The sequence below is a fragment of the Rattus norvegicus genome, chromosome 14 (assembly GCF_036323735.1).
Source record: "Rattus norvegicus strain BN/NHsdMcwi chromosome 14, GRCr8, whole genome shotgun sequence".
Lineage (NCBI taxonomy): Eukaryota > Metazoa > Chordata > Mammalia > Rodentia > Muridae > Rattus > Rattus norvegicus.
In genome coordinates, this window is record NC_086032.1 from 96,199,196 (window position 1) to 96,208,765 (window position 9,570).

General features: G+C 40.7%; 1 pseudogene; it reads right to left on the bottom strand.

The window, feature by feature from the left end:
- Positions 1 to 1,401: 1,401 nt before the first annotated feature.
- LOC120096862 (U4 spliceosomal RNA) lies at positions 1,402 to 1,476 on the bottom strand (annotated as a pseudogene).
- Positions 1,477 to 9,570: the final 8,094 nt, after the last annotated feature.

The following is a 9,570-nucleotide window of genomic DNA, read 5'->3' on the forward strand; positions in this document are numbered from 1 at the left end:
CACAGATTACGGACTTTGTTTCTTGTGCTGAATCTCTTTTCTTTAATACAGGTTATAGACAGCTTCAATGTCCAGTTGCCTCACAAGAGAGAGATTCATCCCAAAGGGCAGGAGGGTTGAGCCACAGGTGCCCTGGTTACCAGGAGATAAATCTTGCATCTATCCTGAAAGAAGGTAGGTACTGTTCAAAGGATAATAGCACAGGCCTTAGGGTGAAGGGGCAAAAAAATCATAAAATTAATGAATCTAAAATATTTTCATGCTTCTATGGGAACAAATGAGAACAGAGAAAAAATTGTTGAGACTGTAAAATGACATTGTGGTGCTTTGAATGAGAATGGTCCTCATTGGATTAAAGATTTGAATACTTGGTTACCATAGTGTGGCACTGTTTGAAAGGATTAGGAGGTGGGACCTTGTTGGAGGAAGTGTGTCACTGGGGGCAGGCTTTGAAGGTTTCAAAAGCCCATTTCAAGCCCAGGGTCTCTCTCTTTCTGCTGCCTGTGGATCAGGATGCAGCTCTCAGCTGTTGCTCCAGCACCGTATCTACCCCCATTCTGTCAAGCTCCCCACAACGACAACAATGGACTAAATCTCTGAAACCATAAGTAAGCCCCAGTTTAATACTTTTCTTTCTTAAGAATTGCCATCATCGTGGTGTTTCTTCAGAACGATAGAACAATGACTAAGACAGCCATTATATGCAGAAGCATGAGAAGCCAACTTTAAAAAGGCAACAGACCACAGTAGAGAAATCTATTTACCCAGCTCTCTCTGGACTTGTGTATCTTCACCAACAATAACATCATTCAAAGTTCTGTCCACTCTTCTTCCAAGAGCAGTATCTCACTCAGACTTTCAGAGGTGATCCCTGGCTTCTGTGATTGACACTTTCCCTAACTACTTAGTGTGACTGGTGCAAGCTATGTTATGCGGATTTCCTCAAAGTCTGTGAGATTGTCTTTTGTATTAATCGAAAATTCCTTTGGTTAAAAGAAATTGAAAATTGACTTATATTGGCCTTAGCAAAAGGGCCCATGTACCTGTAGTGTTTTAGGGGAGATATAGGCATATGATCAGAAACTTAGTATAATAGGACCCAAATCTTGATTTCTCTTTGTCTGAGTGGGTTCTTCCCTCACACTGGCTAATGTAAGTGGCAACTCCAATCCCAAATTCACGTGTTTGTGTCAAATATTTGAGACATATTGTCCCCCGGTTAACTCTCATTGTACTTACTTAGGTTCCATGCCTGTCAGTAATTCTTTATTCACTGGCCTTGGTAACAGACTCTTAGTCATCTAAAGCAATTTCTCAGCTAGAATGGAAATCTATATAAGGCAGAGAAACAACTGGAACACTATCAGGAAATACATCTAGATGAGGATATTAACAAACATCTACTTACATTTCAATTAGCAATAATCACTCCTCGGATAAACCTCATTGGCTACAATGCTACCACTGCGCAAAGCTAACATTTCATATTACTTCAGTTAGAGGCTTTAACTTCTGTGTTGTTGTGGAGGCAAATTGTAGGATGATGTCATACAGGTGAAGGCAGGTACAAGATAGAACGAGGCCTGTCATTGGATGAAAAGGAAGGACGGGCAGGAGAAAAGTTTGAGGGAAGAGGAGAAGACTGAGATGGAAAGGAGGAAGCTGCCAAGAAATATGTAGGCTGATGTTAAGATTCCACTCTGTACCTTTACAGGTTGTTATGAATGTTCATAAGGGATGGATGTGTACAGGGCTTTGTATGTCTAGGTGGGCAATTATATCTCATCCATTGGATCAGAGGTTATTGTGTGTTCGTTTTTGTGGTGATTTAAGTTCAAGAGAGTATGTGGCAGTTGGTGACACTAAGCTGCCAAGGAATTAGGATGTATATTTCTGGCATGGTGCCACCTGCCTTGGGAACTAGATGGATAGAGAAATTGCTGCCAGGCTCAGAGAGAAGCCTTTGGCAGTGTGATATGGGATAGAGCAAAGTGGATGAGAGGATTTTCTGACTGAGGTGAAGACATCTACCAGATATCTTGGGGCACTACGGTGCTGGACCTAGAGCAGGATAAAAGACACCATTTTTAAATAATTTTACAGCAACAGCAAATTCTACCAAGGGTGGGACAGACAGTAGAAAGGAAAGAAGAAAACAGAGAAAAGATATGGAAAGATGCTGACAGAGTATTTGTTGTTGCTTCTAGATCTTTTTCAAGGCCTATTCCATTTCTGCCACTGGTCCCTGTAAAGTCCTCATGTATTGAAATAAAGTTCCCTCTCTTATTTAGATCACTCTTGGTCATGACTCTACATTTACATCCATAAAGGTGTAGAAAACATTTCTGACCGTCCTCTGAGGCTGCCTGCTTTTATTGTTCCCATTGCCTTGCCTGTAGACCTTCCTTTTGATAATTGTTCTCCCTATATTAAAGATGAGCTCATAAGTACCTTGAATGAATTATAGCAGGGAGGAAGAGAGAGACTTGGAGATGACCATGAACCTGAGATGAGCTGGCCGTAGTTTATCAGGTGACTAATACAGTGTAGAGAAGACTTGGTTATCACTTTCTTAAAAGATCAGTTCCTTCAAAAGAAGTATTGCAAAAACCTTCAAACAAGTTTTCCTTTTTCTTTTTCCCTTCCAAGTTGTTCCAAGGTGTGATGCTGTAGGAAATATGTTGTGCTTCTTTTTTTAAAACAAAACTTATAATAGTGTCCTGGTTGACATGCAACATTGGGACAACCCTACTGTATCGTTTCATGAAACACTAAGTGACATACTGTCATGCGATTGATACACCACAGGACAGCATATCACAAAGGGAAAGACTGCAGAGGGACAGAAACAACAGGGGATTTAAAGTCCCAGTTGGGAATTGCTTAAGTGCTCCTGGCTTCTGCACATTGCACCTTTCTTCTGTAATTAGCCAGGAATGTGGAAGGCAGCACCATTCTTCACAGCTGAGTGGATTCTGGGCTTCACTGAATATCTTCGAATTTCTATCAGCGTTCATAGTGGTAACATTTTTCTGCACTTTAAAATTGCTTTTAGAACTTTCATATCAAAATGATACGACGCCTTGCTCAAGCATCTTTTCTCTTTCAATTTTCCAATGTTTTCTGTCTCTTCTAAATCTGGAGGCATAAGAAGAGCCTAAACGGGCTGGAGAGATGGCTCAGTGGTTAAGAGCACCCGACTGCTCTTCCAGAGGTCATGAGTTCAATTCCCAGCAACCACATGGTGGCTCACAACCATCTGTAAAGAGATTCGATGCCCTCTTCTGGTGTATCTGAAGACAAGCTACAGTGTACTTATATAGAATAAATAAATAAATCTTAAAAAAAAAGAAGAGCCTAAACAAGTGAAAAAACACCTTTTTTTACGTTTTATTGTAAGGTCCATGAGAATCACACATAACGAGAGTTTGTTGAATGAGTAGCTGATCAATATTCACCTCTGTGACTTGCTGTGTGTTCTGTGTGACATTAACTAAAACACAGTCAAGCATTGTGTGTCGACTTCTTAAGGTTTGCCTAGCAAATAATTACAAACATGGAGAGATAATGGAGATAAGACCCTGCCCCATACTTGAGATGACAGAAGTCCAAATTCAAGGTGCTGAAAAGACCATGCGTCCACAGCAGTCTTAAGAGGGGAGTCTGTCTAGCCTCTTCCAGTGTTCTCCAGAGAGGTGCTGCACAGCCCCAGTCTCTGCTTGCAAAACTGGCCCACCTTTCATGTCATAGGTTTCCATGTCATTTCCTCTTCTTTTAAGGGCACTGGTCTTGGAATTAAAAACCACTTGGGGCATCCAATATGACCTCCTTTCAGGGTCCTTAATTTGTATTTTCAAACTTCAGTTTTTTCTGAATAGGAAACAGATCCTAGTAAACAGAAATGCTGGGCATGTAGGATACTGGAAGTGGCCAAAGTAAGAAAGAAATATGAGATCCTGAGAAATTAGCAGTTTGTGTATGTGGTTACCAATTCTCTGTTTACTTTCATGTCTTATTGATGATAGAAATAGAAAGGTAAATCTAATCCACATATTCTGTCATAGGGATTCCACTTGAAATACAAATTTTTATTATATAAAGAATTTTTAAAAAATTCAGATGAGCTTACACAGGCTCTAAATTCTCTCAGAAAAAAAGAAAATGGACTTCACATCCTCCCTAGATGTGCTGATGTGGGAGGCATGTGTTATCTTTCGTTCAAACAGAGTGTGGGGAGAGGGTCTGGTTACTTGAGAATTTGGACCAGTTAGATCCCATCATGATTCTTAAGCATGGATTCTCTCCCTTTATTCCACAACCCATCCTCTATATCTAACTATAGACAGGAGTTCAGAGACGAGAGAAAAATGTTTAAGGTGACAAAGTCTTAGTGAGAACCATTGGCCTATAAAGGGAGCCTGGCACTACCACTTCAAGGGAGCCAACCATTCCCCTTAAAAAAAGATTTGAAAGGGTTAGTGTGAGTGGAAGGAGGAGTGAGACGGAGTGGTAGATAACTTGGAAATACATTATTATGTGTTTGGAAGTGTTATAATGAGTCTCATTGTATGCATATTTAATTTATGCTATTAGAATGGGGTTTATTACTAATAAAGAGAAGCCAGACTGGGGTAGCCAACATCTGCTAATCAGGCAGAGGAGGGTGAGCCTGTCTTACCATCATAACAGCATGACAGCACAGCCATAGGCTGGTTGCTCTCTTTAGTTAATGTTTCTGGGTACATAGAATTGTTGGTTTCTTTAGATTCAATCTCACGTAATCCAGATTGGCCTTGAACTTCTGTTCCTCCTGCCTTCGTGTCCCAAGTGCAGAGATTACAGACCCATGCCATCTTGCTTGGCTGCATAATTTACTAAGTCAAAGTTATTGTTTTCAACTTTTATTTCAGATGCATGTTTCTGTGAGTAGGGTTTAATGGGATATATTGCTTTAAATAATTTTGTAGCTCAGTCAACATATAAAGCTTCATAATAAATATTGATGCCCCTTGATGATCATACCATCATCCTAATCATTTATCATGGCTGGTAGATTCAGGAAGCTTTGGTGATTAATATCTTTATTTTATTCTTAACATTGAGCTCTGTCATATACATCTAAATGTGTCTTCTTCAGAAAGGCCTGGAAATTCTGGAGCAAATGAAATCACCTAGAATTCATTATATTAGAAACTCTTCAACAAGTAGGTTGATATCTGAAATTGGTTGTGAAATTTCCTTTATATAAAATAACCAGACTCAACTCATTAAAGAAATCCAGTAGCTCAACTTCCCTGAGTCATAAGAAATGGTCACTGTAGAAAAAATACATTTTTCTTAGTATGTCTATAAAACAGAACATCTTAATTTGGCTAAATCTAGTTATGAAATACAAAAGGCTTCAAGGGAGGAAAATAAAGGAATCTTTTAAATGTTCAATAAAAACCAATTTTTTGATGGCTCAAATGATACATTCCTAAAACATCTTTCTTATGTAATTTTACACTTGGTTATATTCTTATAATCAGTTACAACCAACAGTTTATCTTAAAATTCAATACATGGTGATATGTCTAAATTTTAAATATATGTTGATTTCTAGTAAGAGCTCAAGCTTCACTTTTTATGACTATAATAAAGTATAAGTCTCAGCTACATCGTCACAAATTAGGTGGCTGTTCATGGGTTTCCTCTCAAACGGGTCATGCAGTTTGGCCCTACACACACACACACACACACACACACACACACACACACACACACAGACACACAGACAGACAGACAGACAGACAGACAGACACACACACACACACACACACACACACACACACACACACACACCTTTCTGAAGGCAGGCATATGCATGGCTTTTCCCATTCCTTCATTTGTTAGCTCTCTGGAATGTAGAATATTAAAAATATCTGCTTAGTGGGAGAAGTCAAGAGAACAGTATAACAATTTCAAATTAGGTCCGGAGGGTAGATTGTGGAATGGGTAGGATTGTATGTATTCATTCTGTAAGAATGGAGAATTTTTCTCTCCCAAAATTCAAAGGAATGGCTGTGCCTTCCCACCATGTGTTGCATGCTAAAAATGCACCAAGAATGATTTTATTATCTATTTATGTATTTACTCGTGCATGTGTGTGTGCAAAAGCCTGCATGAGTTTATGTTCACCGTGAAACTCGAGCTATAGGTGGTTGTGAGCAGCCTAACATGGAGTCTTCTACAAGAGCGTCAATGGCTCCTCACCTTTAAAGGTAACCGTGCCTTCTGCACGCCGTTGTGTCAGGAATCATGAAATTGAGTTTGAGTTCTTGAGTTTGATTTCAGTGCTGATTCACGACTCTGGAATATTCTAGTTGGATGTTTCAAAAGGAAAGCTAAGGCCTCCTCACAGGCAGCAACAGCAGAATAGCATCGCCCCACCCTTGGTATCCTGAACGCTGCACCACTAGAATTCATTTAAAATCTTTTCATACCCAGATCTGTACACATTTTGCATTTTCATGTCCTCACTCATTTTTATGTCTTCCAGTCTCAAAATTATAGAGTAGCACTGTACAGAATGAGAAAGTTTGACATAAATGAGATCTGTGGGCATAGATTTAAGGCATCCGAGTCGCTTTATTTCTGTGTGCGTCTTTGATAAGAGCATTGAATGCGTGAAGCGAAGAACGAACAACATACGAGAACGCATTCATGGCGCACTCAGACCTTATCAGGCCTGTGATCAGTTATCTCTTGAAGAAAATTACATTGCATCTGTCAATAGGCTTAATAACTCGGGGCCTGTGATTTCATAATGGATAATCACACAAATTCAGGAAGCTATACCATATGCCATTCCAGTTGTCTACTCTCTTATTCACCTTAATTTTCTAGATGACTGGAATTATCTATCCCTGCCCTGGAGATGGTCCACATGGAAATCGGGCCCTGCCGGAATCCAGCCCCTCCCACGCCAGGCCTGCGCAGGTTGAGGCTGCTGGGTTTTGTCTGGGACTCCGGCATCTAATTGAAGTGAGCGGAACTTGGAAACTGTAAACCCGGACAGTGCAAGTGATTAATGAAGCGGAAACAGAACACAGAAGATAGGGAAAGGCTGAGGGAACCAAGGAGGGAGATGTGGGGCAGCTTAGGCAAACAACTCAGCATCGATGAAGAATTCCGCATCTCCGCATGTGAGCAGAGGGAGATAGGCTAAATGGTACAGGCTGTGCTAGGAAACTTCCCAAAAGCAGGGACTCTCAAAGACACTTCATTTTCATTTATTAAAGGTGCTGTTTCTATTTAAAACCGTTTCTCCATTTCCACACAATATGGTCACTCTATCGGTATTGACCACAAGTACTGAATGACTTAATTTCAAGCCGTCTTACCAAATGGGCAGCTGAGATCTGATGAATGAGTTCCTGGTGTGTTTGAGGATGCTCAGTGAAGTCGTCAGCATCTGAAACTCCTTCTGTCTTTCTCCTGTCCCCCTAACACAGCTCTTCTCCTCATGCTTGTTTGCACAATGTTGCCTGGTAGTCACTGACACTGCAGAACATTTCTTCCTTGTGAAGGACAGATGCCCTTAACATACACAAACCTGTCCAGAGATTCCCAATAGGTGCTTGCTCCCATGACATTAACCCAAACTGCTTCTCACAGAGAAGGGAGCTTCCAAAGAAGCTGTGTAAGTCACGATCTCACTTGTGGCTAGCATGCTATCGCCTACAAACACCTAGAGACTAGAGATGTGTGAACAAGGAGGGAGAGAAGGACACATGTTAGTTAAGCAATGACCAGGGACTGCTGCCACCCTTTGCTTATGCTCCTAATAAAGGTAACAGGATAAGCTTTTGATAACTATGCTATTCCTGGAATGTGGTGGTCCAAGTAAGGGAAAAGGAGGAAGGTCACCAGGACACTACGGTTGCCCATCTTTGCAGATAACAGCAATTGTTGTGGTTATGACTTGCAATGGTTGTGTTGAGTCTAGAGAATGACATTTCCCAGCCCTCCCCCAAATCTTCCGGCTCTTCTATACCCCCTACCCCTGTCTCCCATGTATTAGGATTTAATGCTTTTGTGTACACGCGCACCTTTTTCTTCATGTTTAGGTTTTTAGTCCTTTGGTTTTGTTACTGAGCCTCTGTTGGATACACAGCTGGCAAGGGAGTTTTTCTTGATCCTGTAGTCTGCCTCATCACTTGACTGACAGGTTCTTCTGCTGGCCTTTTCTAAATTCCGTGAAGTCCTATTTGTCCATTGCTGGTCTTATTTCCCATCCTCCAGCTCTTGTATACTTCCTGCCCCTCTTTACGTTCCCTGAGCCTGAGAAGGGACAGTCTACATGACTTGTTTAGGGGTAGACCCAACGTCTGTCGCTTGTTTTCTGTATCTTGGGTAGCCACTGAGCCTCTGGATTTAACATGTTTTGTTGTAAAAAGAAATTCCTCTAAGACTGGGAGCTGCCTTTGTCTCTGAGTGCAAGCATTGGTACCGAGAAAGCAGTTTGCTGCAAAATCAATTTAGTTAATTATCAGAAATATACTCTCCCAGTGGACTTATGACTTATGCGGGTAGTTTTCTAGGCTTCCAGTACCAGGCATTGCTTACCTGTTCCATTCAAGGGGAAGCTGGTGTCCTCCATAACAGTCAAAACACCATGGCACAGATGGCCACATCTTATTTTATATATGCTTTCATGATACCCCCTTTACCACAATTAATTCTCACCCCATCCTGTATCCTGCCCTCCATAATCTTTTCTCCATTCTCCCTGCCATTTCTTTCCTCCTTGAAGTATCTCTCCTCTTTACTTTCTTCTTACCCGTGTTCTACTGTCTCGTCCCTATCCTTGAGGATAATCCCTCCCCTTCCCTCTCCTCCGATATCTCCCTCTACCCTTCCCTGTGTCCTTCCTTGCTTTCTGGCTCCCACAGATATTCTGCATTAGAAACACTGAACTAAAGGGTCAGAATTAATATCTTCACATGAGAGAGAATATGTAGAATTTGTTTTTGGCGCTTGGGTTACCCTACCCAAAATGTCTATTTCAGCTCCATCCATTCCCTGAAAATTTTTCTTCTTTACAGGTGAACAGTATTACATTTATGTATATATATATATATATATATATATATATATATATATATACTGCATATTCATTATTCATCCATCAAGTGAAGGGCGTTTAGGCTGTGTATAGCCTAGTTGCTATAGTGGTATACTTGGTTCATATGGTATTTGTTTATCTATCTATGTATCTATGTATCTATCTGTCTGTCTGTCTGTCTGTCCGTCCATCCGTCCATCCATCCATCCATCCATCCATCTATCTATCTATCTATCTATCTATCTATCTATCTATCTATCTATCTATCTGTGGGTGTTTGGTTTGTTTGTTTGTTTGTTTTGAGAAACATCCCAACTGATTTCCAGAGTGGCTGTACACACCCACCAACAGTGCATAAAGATCCCTTTCTACACATCTGCACAAGCATTTGATGTTATTGGTGTTCTTGATGATGCACATTCAGAGTGTGATAAGGTGGGATCTTAAAGTGTGTATGTGTGGCC